The following is a 13961-nucleotide window of genomic DNA, read 5'->3' on the forward strand; positions in this document are numbered from 1 at the left end:
CCTACACTGGATTTTCAATAAATGTGTTATTGCAGAAGCTTGGTTTTGAAAATGAAACATTATTAAATAATAATAATAAAAAAATAATAAATAAAACTATTGCATTTGGCTCATGGTCTGATATTGAGTAACTAAATAATGCATAGAGTTTAATATGTGTATCATTTTGTCGCAAATAATCATGCTTCATATTTCTGGAGAAATTTTATAGAAATCTATAACATTCTCTTTAGAAGCTATATAGAAATTCTATAGAAAATTCTATAGACATCTATAACATTTGCTTTAGAAGTTGTCTAGGAATTCTATAGAATATCTGTTTGGAAATGTATAACAGATGCATAAGTTACAGTATCAATTAGCATGCTCACATTTTAAGTTAAAATGTTAAAAACATAAAGCGTTTAAGCATTAAACATTTAAGTTAAATTAAACATTTAATTAAATGTTAAAAACAGCAAATAATTAGCCATATAACACATTTCAAAATTAAAATGAAAATTGAATTTAATGCACATATCTGTAACAAATACTTAATCTTACAAAATCCTTAACCACAAACCACCATTGTGACCATTTTAAAGTTACTGTTGTGTAACTTAAACCCAATTAATCATTCAAGATGGGAGAAATAAACATGTTTTCAATAACCAGGCAATGGATCAGGCCGTGATAGAAATCCAATTTATGAGTTGATTTGTACGATGTAGTAAATTATTTAGTGTATGAAATGAAATGCTATAAAATTTATACTGTCTTACACAAAACAAATGATTAATTACAGAAGGTTTCATACAAATACATTTAATAAGAATTATAACTGGTCTTAAATTGTTTCCCCTCCCCTCTATTAAACATGGTACATTCCACAACTGGGTGGTAAAATTTGAAAGCTAACGGAACGGTCTTCATCGACATCTCTCTCACTCGCTGCTCCCTTTGTTGTTGTGGTGTTCTCCTTTTGTTCAGTAATAATTGGAGTAATAATCGCAAACTGATATTTTATTGAAATGGTTAATACCTGTAGCAATGTCATGTACTAGTTAAATGGATTGAATAAGGATTTTGGACGTTCTTCTGCTAAAACTCAGCCTAGCCTAGGATAGCCGTAGGCCTAGGCCAATTATTATATTGCCATTGGAAAAAAAGGAGAAGAGTCCGCACCATGCCAAGGTCTATGCACAGTCAGTATTGTGGTAAGTAAAGAAAAAATAATCTCCTTTCGTCCATAAATGTACGCCTTCCACATATATACGCCTAGTTACTTATTCAAGTTTAGTTCAGTCAGTTCGTCAGTCAGTGCAGTGGCAGTGTTTCTGTTGGTATACTGTACTGTTTAGGCCAGGCCCTAGGCTAAACCTAAGAATTGAGTAAAAAAAAGTGCAACAGGTCAGGCGTTGGTTTTTTTGCCTACCTAGGCCTTGCCTAGGCTTAGGCCTCTTCCTTAACCTAGCTAGGGCCTACAGTACACAGTACCTAGCATAGTATAAGCCCTAGACTAGGCCTAAGTCCTACCCAAGGCAGGAAATTCGAAAAAAAATATGCATTTTTTCTTTAAATATCATTTATTTATTGTATTTTGTGTCAACCAAAAATATTGAGACTTGTTTTTTGCACAGTTCAATATACTTCACTCTTTTTTAAAATGAACACTTGTTAACTGTCAACTGTCTGACCTCAATAATATATAATATTAATAATTGGTATTTTAAATTCGACACCCACACAAGTCATGCCCAAAAACATCAATAGCTGGAACTTTTTAATATACTCATATTCTACACATAGGAAGATTTCAATTATGCTATAATTAAAGTTTGAAATATTTCAAGCATAATTATATTTTTGTTGACCAAAAAATATGGTATAATTAACTGGGGGGTGAATATTTTCCATGGATGTCCATTGACAGTCAAATACTAATAGCATGCGCAAATGTGGGAGGAAAGTTTACTAAAAATACAGGTAGTAAATAATTATCTATCTTCCAATAGATTGACATTGGCCATGGTTTACTTATAGAAAAGGATCCATGATAGGGAAGAAAAGCAACGCACATGTGGAACATCGGTAGAGAAAGAGCATTTGAATCCCATCTGAATTACTGCCATAACAGATAGGTAATTTTTAAATAAGTTTGTGTTTTACCTTTTAAATGAAGATACTGCAGGCTTATGTAATGTAATAAGGGATTTATATTTCAAAAGATAAATGGTACATCAACATGTAAAGCTTTTTTATTTGGGTTAGATTAGATTGATTTTTTTTCTTTAAATTTTAATCTGAAAGTTTGCATTGTCACTTTGTAACTAATTAATAACCATCAAAAGGGAGCCCGTCTTTATTACTGACTTAACCTACACAGTAGCTACATCTTACTGTATATGTTCTGCATAGCACTTGAAGGAAGAAACTTTAATATTAGACAGTTAATGAAGAAAATATTTTGCTACAAGTGGAATACTTATATTAAAATTATATTTAGATTTTGTAAAAGATAACAAATATGAAATAATACTTTTATTGGACCACTACTTTTAAGGTATCTGCATTTTATTTTTTAGAGATTACCATTAACTAATTTTAGACATTGCACCGAAATTATTAAAATTCATCCTGCTCTTGTTGGTTGCCCGTTTATGAGTTTTCAATTTAGAAGCCTATAAGAGTACAATATTCAAATTTTTTGCATTTTTTTTACCCCCAGATTTCACTGATAAGAAGTATCCTGAGGCATCAACCACTCTTTTGAGGCAGTCTCTGTCAAACAGAATAAAGAAAATTAACAAGCCTAAAAATTGGGAATACCATGTATGCATTTTTGTTTTTAAATTTTGTTATTTAACTTGAATTCCAAACTTCATTATAGTGATATTAGATTTGTGGTAGTATTTTATTATATTTGATGTTTCAGTGTGTAGGCCGTCTTAAAGTTAGGCTCAGAAAAGGTTTTTTTTTTTTTTTTTTATGTTGTAGAACTGATTTTTTTAAAACCCAAAAAGAATATTTGATGAAAAACTTTAAAGCGGTTAATGAGATTCAGATTTTTTAATATTTAAAAACTGGGGGAAAAGAGACATAACCACCCTTTTTCTCCAGTTTTTAAATATTCAAAAATCTGTATCTCTCTCATTAACTGCTTCCAAGTTTTTTTGTCAAATATACTTTGAGCCTTAGAAAGATTAGTTCTACAACATAACAGATTTATGTCCTTTTTCAGAGCTTGGCCTTATTAAATAGAAATGCTACTTCCACATCAATAATTATATCTACCCTTGTCATATTTTCTTAAAACATAACATTTGTTTAAATATTTTTGTCTTGCCATATTATTGTATGTACATAAAATCAATATTTTCTTATTTATATGAGTAGCAATTATTTCAGTACTGTATTTTATTTTGTAGCTCTCTGTTTAGTACCCGAGTATATTTTTTCTTTAAAGTTTAAACTTACATAGAGGCCAATCACAATTGTAAACATAGTGTATTAAAAGTGTACACTTTTTTGCCACCTCAACCCCTTTAAAAAGTGTACATTCATGGAAAATGTTGATTTTGCAATACTGTTCTCTATGGCCTTTTTTTCAATGGGTACATAGATACATAATTAGGTTTAAATAATCCATATTGGCATGTTATTAAATTTATAAAACCAGTTTCAATCAATATTTTAAGCTTTTGTAAATTCCTTTCATTTAATTTTGTACTTAGTACCAGGCCCTTTCCCCCTTAGCATACTGTTTATACATTTGTTGATAATTATGAATGGTCCATACAGTGCAGGGTTATCCACCTTATGTTTTGGAATTTCTTTTTTGAGTCTTTCACATTTATTAAATTCGTGTAAAGTTAAATCTAATACTGTACTGTAATAGTATGTAAAAATATATAAAACTTTTTCTTTCATCTACCCTTATCAATATCACTTACAGTACCTTGATGTTATTTAATATATTTATAATATTTTATATAGGCCTGCAATTTACTGTAAATACAGCTATTATATACTGTAAAATTATTTTTATAAATCTTTATATGTTTGCACAATACCACTAGTGCTACATCGTGTGACTTCATAATGCTAGTAAAATTCAATGCAGTTTTATTCTTTTAAGATATTGAATCCAGTTTTTTTTTTCTACTTTTAGATGATGCAATGCAAACATTATTTTAGTTTGGTTGTTTGACCTGTTATATATATGTTTAATATGTGTTAAATAAAGATCTTGAGGATGGATACATTTTGTTGGGATTTCTGTACAGTGGGTTCAAACATTTCATGTTTCCTGCCATGAACTACCAAAACACATTTGTACATTACAATCATCTTGTAGGCCTATGATTTTTTATTTTTACACTTTTTTTTTTGATTCGTGAAAACAATTTTTTAGTGATCGAACAATATAAAAAAAATTATATCAGCGTTATTTTCAAGAAAAGTGCTGTGAATTTCTATGAAAATTAATTTTATCAGCGTTATTTTTTATAGAAATGCTGTTTTTTTTCCTATAGAAAATATAATATATCAGCATTATTTCTATAGAAATTCTGTACATTTCTATAGAGAATACAGTTTTCCATAGAAAATATATTATATCTGCAATAATTTCTATAGAAATGCTGTTATTTTCCATAGAGATTTATATAGTTTCCTGCCATGAACTACCAAAACACATTTGTACATTACAATCATCTTGTAGGCCTATGATTTTTTATTTTTACACTTTTTTTTTTGATTCGTGAAAACAATTTTTTAGTGATCGAACGTAAAAAAAGAAAAAAAAAAAAGAGGGAAAAAGAAAAAAATAATAGCTCAGAATGTCTCAAATGTTACGTTCGGGCGTCTAGAACACAAAAATTTCGCGGGGGCATGCCCCCGGACCCCCTACGACAGTGTTGTCTCAATCGGCCCAACTTCCGGCCCCCCCTTTTGGACATTTCTGGATCCGCCCCTGAGAAATGCTGTTCTTTTCTATAGAAATATTGTGAATTTCTATAGAAAATAATAGTTTTCTATAGAAAAGAAATTATAACAGCGTTATTTTCTATAGAAATGCTGTTCTTTTCTATAGAGGTATTGTGAATTTCTATAGAAAATAATAGTTTTCTATAGGAAAGAAATTATAACAGCGTTACTTTCTATAGATTTGCTGTTATGTTCAAAAGAGATTTACAAAGTTTTCTATAGAAAAAATTATATATTTGCAATAATTTCTATAGAAATGCTGTTCTTTTCTATAGAAGTATTGTCAATTTCTATAGAAAATAATAGTTTTCTATAGAAAAGAAATTATAACAGCGTTACTCTCTATAGAAACACTTGTTATTTTCTATAGAAATGCTGTTAATTCCTATAGATTCTTATAGAGAATTAAGCCACTTTTCTTTAGAAATTGTATAGAAATCCTTTAGAAATTTTATAGAAATCCTTTAGAAATTGTATAGAAATTCTTTAGAGATTGTATAGAATGTTTTTATATATTTTCTATAGAATTTGTTTGAAATATTCTATAGAACTTATATAAAATTTTCTATAGATACTCTATAGAATACTATATAGAAAATCTATAGAATTTTCGTTATAGAATTCTATAGAAAATTTTTGTATGGGTATTTTCCAGGTTTCGAGAAACAGATTTATACTACATTTACTACTACAGTATACACACAAACCAGACTTCCACAAAATTTTTATATTTCCAATTTTCAACCCCAGAGAACACACATTCATCGGCAGATGACACTGAGAGGTGCGCTCTAACCCCGAAAATTTGTTTTCTTCCACATTTAAATGATGGGTGTCTATAAAATGAAGACCGAAGAAAGAAGACCCAAAAACGAAGACCCCTATTTTTTTCTTTTTTATTTTAATGATAATACCCCAGGCAGTCACAAAATCAAAATTGCGAAATTTTTTGGGATGCCTGTTTGTGAAATTTTCAAGGGTCTTCGTTTTATAGACATCCTATATGGGTGTGTACAAAACGAAGACCCAAGACCCGAAAAACGAAGACCCACACTTTTTCTCTTTTTTAATGATATTACACCAGACTGTCACAAAATCATAATTAGGAGATTATTTGTATTTTTGTTTGTGATGTTATCGAGTGTCTTCGCTTTATAGACACCCTGGGTGTCTACAAAATGAAAACCGAAGACCTGCAAAACAAAGACCTCCACCAGAATAACATTAAATTGACTCAAATTCAGGCAATTAATGTGCTAGAAAGTTAAATATTATATATACATAGCATGAAATGATTAAAAAAAACCAAAAAAACAGAAAAAAAAAAAAAAAAAAAAAAAAACCATTATTTTTATCACGATTAAGAGAAAAAAATTTGGGTCTTAATTTTTCGGGTTGTCGATGTTCGTTTTATAGACACCTATTCTATATAGGATGTCTATAAAACAAAGACCCTTAATAATCTCATCCATCCAATGTCGGTGTCACTACTAATTGACCGAATGCTGCACAAAATTGCGTCACTGTACAACATTCCTACTGTTTATTTTAACATGAAACAAGTTTATGAATGAAATATTCAAGGTTCTTGTAGGCCCCCAAAATATGCGTCCACTATGCCAAGCCCTAATCACGTTTAGAAAATATAGCACTGCCAAGATGAGCTCTGCCAGCCGTGGACAACATTGGCGGCCGCCTTTGAACTGGAATAAAGATTAAATTTACTCAGATTTAGGCAATAATGTGCTAGAAAGATACATAGCAAGAAGTGATTAAAAAAAACATTATTTTCATCATGATTGAGAGAAAAAAAATGTGGGTCTTCATTTTTCTGGTCTTTGGGCTTCGTTTTGTAGACACCCATATACAGTAGGCATGGGTGTACCCAAGGGAGGGAGTGGGAAAGGTCGTATGACCTCACCCCCCCCACTCCCCAAATTTTCAAAGGTTCACATTTTTTACAGACATTTTTTAGGGCCTTTTCACAATGAAATAAATAAAAAACATTGATGAGGTGCCAGCAAATGAGTTCAAAGACCTTGCCAATTGGCCCTTCCAGTGGCGGATCAAGGAATTTGAAATAGAGGGGGCCCAAGGAGGGAGTTTGACAGATGGAGGATCTATATCACCTCAGCTCCCACAATGGTTGGGACTGAGATAAGAAACTTTACGATTATGGCCTCTAGATGGCAGGAAATGGCACTCTCAGACTTCAAGTTTGAATGTACTTATTTTTTTCTCCATTTTTTTTACAATTTTTGACCCTCCTTGAATCCGCCTGTGCCTGCGAAAGGTTGTTTTTAGGCCTACACCAAAGATCTTTGGTTTAGACTGAATTGGGGAAATGGTGGTATTTCGTCGCACAGCATAAAATCACCACACTCGTGTTCCTCTAATATCTTTGGTAGGGTCAACAAGTGCCCTACACTGCCATTGTTGAAAAATTAAGAGGTGGTTAACACATGTACCCTACGACAGAAGTCTTCCTTAAAGTCACTCTGCCACAGGCCCAATCCTCTGCACAAGTGGCTGCCAGTGCGAGCTTGTGGTTTTACTGCTAGATACAGTTATCTGTGGTCTGACCTAGGGTCAAGAATTTCCCTACTAACAGCCAGCTCACAATCCTCTGTACAGGAAATATAAGCAGTTTGTATAACAACATAATAATCAGCCATAATATACTACTCAACTTCCATAATATACCACTCAACTGCCATATACAAGTTAACTGCAATAAAAGAACATAAGAAATTTGTTTTTGATATATTTTGACTTTCTCAATTCAATTCAATATTTATTTGCTACAAAAGCCATCAATGGGCTATTATCTGCCATACAAAAATCATAACACAATAAAAATATTCAAAATAAGAATTAAACAACTAATTAATGTGTTCCAAGCAGAGCAGTACAGATAGAGGCATTGTTTGCAGAAGACGGATCAAGGTTTAGAGCAAAGCAAAATGCACATGGGAAAAACGAAGAAAGTGGTAAGAAGACAGATTGACGGTGATTCCTAAGCGAGATAGAAGTTTGACATCGAGGTGGAGGAAATCAGTGAGAATGTGATCGTAGGATTGAACAATTCGACAAAATATGCATAGAGTGGAAAATGTATCCAATCTATTAAAAGAAAATTGCGCTGTTTTTGATAGTAAAAGTCTGAATATTATAGGCTTAAATACAGTCACACTACCAGGGAAATATGATGAATTTAAATATCTACTGCAAAATAATAATTATATTGATATCATTTGTCTCAATGAAACCCGTTTAGATAATAACATTCCAGATAATGCAATTATTATAAATGGATATGATGTATTTAGGAAAGACAGAAACAGAGAGGGTGGTGGGTTTGCTGTCTATGTTAATCAAAATGGTGGTTTTACTTACAAGATAAGATATGATCTCATGCTCAATGATTTAGAAATGATAATTTTAGAAATCGTTCAACCAAAATGTAAACCATTCTTCATAATATCTTGGTATCGTCCTCCTGGCTCAGACATGAGCCTATTTGAAAAGGTTGACCATTTTTTAGAAATGATTGAAAGTACGAATAAGGAAATCATGATTGTTGGTGACATAAATTGTGACTTATTATCCGCTAACCCATCATGCTATACACTGAAAATGAAAGAAATCGCTACTAATTTTCACTTTAAACAACTCATTACTGAACCTACAAGAATTACTGAAACAAGTAAAACACTTATTGATCACATTTATATACTGTATCTGCACCAGAAAAAGTATGTAAATCTGGTATTCTCTATACTGGCCTTAGTGATCATTGTATAGTACATGTCAATATTGGTAAAGATAAGAAGCAAATCAAATTTAACCATAAGTATAAGACTACTAGGAACTATAAAAATTTTTAATGATATTCCCTTTATTCAGGATATGAAAACTGTTAACTGGAGCGAAGTAGCACATCATGAAAACATTGTTGATGCACTTGATGACTTTGAATGTAAATTTATTAATATTGCTAATCGACATGCACCACTTAAGAAAAAAGAATTCGTCACAAGAAATCTCTGTGGTTCACGGATGAATTGGTAAATGAAATGTGCAAAAGAGATTTTTTTTAAAAGAAGGCAAGTAAAAAAAATTCAGTGGACTTATGGAGAGAATTTAAAATTCAAAGAAACAAGGTTAATTCCATGATTAAAAAATCCAAAAAAAGATTATTTTTCTGAACATCTGAATACAAATAACTCTAAGAAAATTTGGGAGAACTTAAGAAATATTATACCTGGTAAATGTAGAAATACAGAAATAAATAATATTAAGACAGACAAGGGAATAAAATCAAATCCCTTTGATATTGCAAATACATTAAATGAATATTTTTCTACAGTAGGACCTAAATTGGCAGAAAATATCCCCAAGGGTAAGGAGAACGATAACATAGTGACTACTAATCAAATCATTACAAGTGATAAATTTTTTTTCAGTCTTGTTGATAAAAAATATATTTATATGCAAATTCAAAAGCTATCAGCTAAAAAAGCAACAGGAAATGATGAAATACCAAGTAAACTAATCAAACTAGCAATCAACTCCATTGTAGTACCTATCACTTACATTGTTAATTTATCACTTACCACAGGATTTTTCCCCAAGTATGGAAAAGTGCTAGAATTTGCCCAGTGTTAAAAGGTGGTGATAATACTGAGCCATGTAATTATCGACCAATTTCGATACTACCAATTTTATCTAAAATTCTTGAATGCACAGTATTTGATCAATTATATCCATATCTCAATTCTCGCTCTCTGATTTATGAAAAACAATCTGGCTTTAGACCTCAATTTTCAACATCCTCTGCCCTCTTAAATGTAACAGAAGACTGGCTTAATAATTCAATAGACAAAGGAAAGTATGTTGGTCTTATCATGTTAGATTTGAAAAAGGCTTTTGATACTGTCAATCATGATATCCTTATCAAAAAATTAAATAATTTCGACATAGATAGACGTAATAGAACATAGATGTAATAGCCTGGTTCAAAAGTTACCTATCAGGACGTATCCACACCACCAAAGCAATGTCAAAGCATTTGTGGCATACCCCAGGGATCTATACTGGGGCCACTTCTGTTCTTGTTATATGTTAACGATTTACCTAATACTGTTAAGCATATGACAATGAGTATGTATGCAGATGACACTGCACTCTATTATACCTCAAAAGATGTAAATGAAGTTATTAACAAAATCAATTTTGACCTTGAAAATGTGGAGAAATGGTTATCCAGTAACAGACTAAGTTTGAATAGTTTGAATGTAGATAAGACAGAATTAATGTTTATTGGTATACATCAAAAATTATCTCGGTTATCAAACTTTGACTTAAATATTCATATCAATGGTACCCGTCTTCAAAGAGTTACTCATTGTAAACATTTATGTGTAATAGTTGATGAAACTCTATCATGGAATAAACATGTAGATCATATTAGGACCAAAGTTCTTCCAGCCTTGTTCTACCTAAAGAAATCAAGCTACTTGCTCCAAATCCCTATGCAATCAGTGTTGTACAATGCTATAGTAGCCCCTTACTTTGATTACTGCAATGTTGTGTGGGGTAGATGTAACAAAACATTAATTATTAAATTAAAAGTATTACAGAACAGAGCAGCTAAAATAATAACAAAAAACAAAAATATGATTCTAGTACACAGGCACTGGAAGAACTTAAATGGTCCAACGTTGAAGATAGACTTACTTTCAATGAAAAAGTAATGATGTACAAAATAATGAATGGCTTGACTCCCAATTATTTAAGAATTAAATTTTCACAAAGGCAATCAGCATATAATACTAGATCTACAAATAACATGTACATAGATAAACCTAATACAGAGTATAAAAAAAGAGTTTGGTATATCGTGGTGCTGACTTGTGGAACAATATTGATGAGACCACAAAAAATAGTACCACTCTTAAAATTTTTAAAAAGTTAATTTCAACATAATTTTTTAAGTGTACAGTTTTTTGTTTTTTTTGGTAGTATCTTTGTTTCTTCCTTATCCATTATTTGTATTTGTAAGTAGTTCTTGTTTGATTTCATGATCTGATACCATATGTTAAAGGTACATATACGGCCTCGTGGAAGAACACCTCCTTGGTGAACGAGCTTCCGTTGTAAAAGAAAGATCTTATTATTATTATTATTATAGTGAAATATTTAAATATTGTGCCGTACGTTGTGAAACCATACTGAGCAAATAGTTGTGCATATGAAGAATATGAAGAGTGTTCTGATAAAAGATATTCAATACCTTTCAAATACGCACGTTCACATTCAGGTAGGTTGCCATAAATAGCACATGAAAATGAAGCCAATTACCAATCCAATCGACAAGTGTATGTGGTTGTCGAAATGAATGAGATAATTTAAAAAGGAGTAAAGAGTGAGGTATCGAGTCAAAAGCACAACGGATATCGAGTGAAAGAAGTCGAGAGTTGAGTCGATCTTCGGCAGATTTATACAAAATATGTGTGATATAAAGTAATGAATCAAGTGTAGATTTTCCAGGATTAAAGTGTAGATTTTCCAGGTTTTGACTTAATGGTGATGTGATGATGAATTTTACTAAAAGTGTCCTGCCCATCTAGAGGTACTATTTCCTATATTCTCACCTCAGCCCCAACCATTGTTTGTCTGTGGTGGGTGTAGACTCATAAAATGTCTCCCTACTCCCACCTTTCAAAACAGATCTGCACCCTTCCTTGGTTATGACATTAAACTCCATCAAGTTGGCACCTGACCCCAGCAGTAGGAAGAGGAATACCCCTACCTTTGCTCAGTACTACGTATGTATATAAAACAAGAGTTACTTATATTTCATTTACTTCATAAAATTTAATAGACCAGAAACAAAAATGTAACAGCATTGCACTTTCTATCCTTTGAATATCCTTGTTGGATCCTGCTTGAATGTGAAGTCTATACAAATATCAATAACACAATCGAGAGCACTTACATACAATGCCGTTGACCCGTACTACATATTACAGAAATATAGATAAAAATGTTTAATTTTAGTGAGTGCTTTTGCTAGCAAGTGCTATACCTCATATTTACATCATTTGCGAAAATAACGTCATGCCACTCTTTAGTTGTAATCCACCTGCCCTAAGCATTATATTCGATTCGCTTAATGGCCTAAATGACTTAGTTACTATGCTTCCCTTTTTTCCAAAAAAAAAAAATGCGCACTACAAAAAATGTGGTTGATGGATTAAAATCAGATTAATGTAAAAAAATAATTATTAAATTAAAACCAATTTTTAATGAGGGATAAAAGTATAAACAAACTCTTTCTCACAATGATGGAACTTAACAATGTATTCAACTTACCCATTTACTTCATTCTTGATAAACAAAATGCAAATTCCAAGCAAACAAAAGTTCAGAAAGAAATTAAATATTCGAAGTTAAATGTTCAAAGTTTAACGTTGGCCTAAAGTTCAAAAGTATAGAGCGTTTTCCATCGTCATGGGGTGAAGCCCAAGTGAAGTCGGCTTGTCTCGAATCCTAATAACTTTCGGTCATCTGTCGGCTTGTCTCGAGTCCTATTAAGTTTGTCATCTGTCGGCTTGTCTCGAATCCTAAAATCTTAGTCATCTGTCGGCTTGTCTCAAATCCGAACATGGTGTTCGTTGGTCAGCTTGTCACAAATCCGATTATTTTTTTTTTCATAAATTATTTTTTTCGTTTCAATTCTCTTCTTGTAATGTGGATGCCTGTTGTTTTGTTTTACTTCTCATGGGTTTCAATTCTTGTGAATAGTTAGTTGCGGTATATGAAGAAAAATTTTAATTCAGTTCCATTCTAGTCATCCAGACAGGACCAACAATCTGCTTAACCGCAATTCGGGTATCGTTTAGTGCGTCTTCCATGTTTGGCGATATGTGCTCAGCTTTGGAGAGGAGGTACCGTGAAATCAATGATTAGGGTCTTCCACCATGTTAAATATCGGTTAGTTGCTGGTGACTTTGAATGAGTAGTATGACACAGTTCCTTTTAGTACACTGCAAACTTTTATTCACACAAACCGTACGTTGGTTACAATCAGCTAAACTCCAGGTTTCAGATGTTAGAGAACCCATTAGAGTGAAGTCAGCTCAGCTATGTACTTTTCTTCTGTGTACTCCTAACTACTAAATTGAATCTAACTACTGACTACTGATCACTGATTACTGACTACTGATCACTGACTCTGTGATATGGGGGCCGTGTTTGCCTATTATACTTTAGGTAATGGGGGTGTGTCTCAAGTAAGTCACCCCATACTTTTATAGTTTCTGATTGGATCATGTAGAAAAATTGCTTCTCTATGATTTAGTAACTTGTTTACTAAAAAACTGCTAATTAAGATGTATCACAAACTTCAGAGCTTAGGCTCAAAACTGACAATCATAGATTCATAGTGTGAGAAAGGTCAAGTCCAACTGACTAGGGTAAAGTTATACAAAGTCCAGTTATATTATTAGATTATCTGTATACTCAAGTTAACCATTAAAACTGTCATGGTTATGCAAGTTAATACCATTGAACCTTAATACTACATTACACTAACCCAGGCTTTGGTTTCCAACACATTGCTGCATGATCTGTTAATCCAAACGGAGCATCATGCACTGATGGCTCTTTAAAATAATTAGCTAGATTTGTGACAAATCCAAGGTATTTGCTCCTCTTGTACGTTTTTGCACAATCTGTTCTAACCCTGTAGCTGAACATCTGATTTCATTAAAATGTCTGCAGATAATAAAACCAGCTCTTGGTGATCTAGATTGTAATAAGGAGATGCTAGGTCTGCTTCAGGGTTTAGTGTAAGTGTAGGATGAGATGATAAAAATACACCACACTAATTTATATGTAGAACTGTACAATTTATTCCAAGTGAAAAGCGTATTTACAAAAACACTTGAGAAACAAGTTGATGATATATACAAATTGATAGAAAGCGA

The sequence above is a fragment of the Anneissia japonica genome, unplaced genomic scaffold, assembly GCF_011630105.1.
Source record: "Anneissia japonica isolate Jap-2015-1 unplaced genomic scaffold, ASM1163010v1 scaffold170_len151065_cov129, whole genome shotgun sequence".
In the NCBI taxonomy this organism is placed as follows: Eukaryota; Metazoa; Echinodermata; class Crinoidea; order Comatulida; family Comatulidae; genus Anneissia; species Anneissia japonica.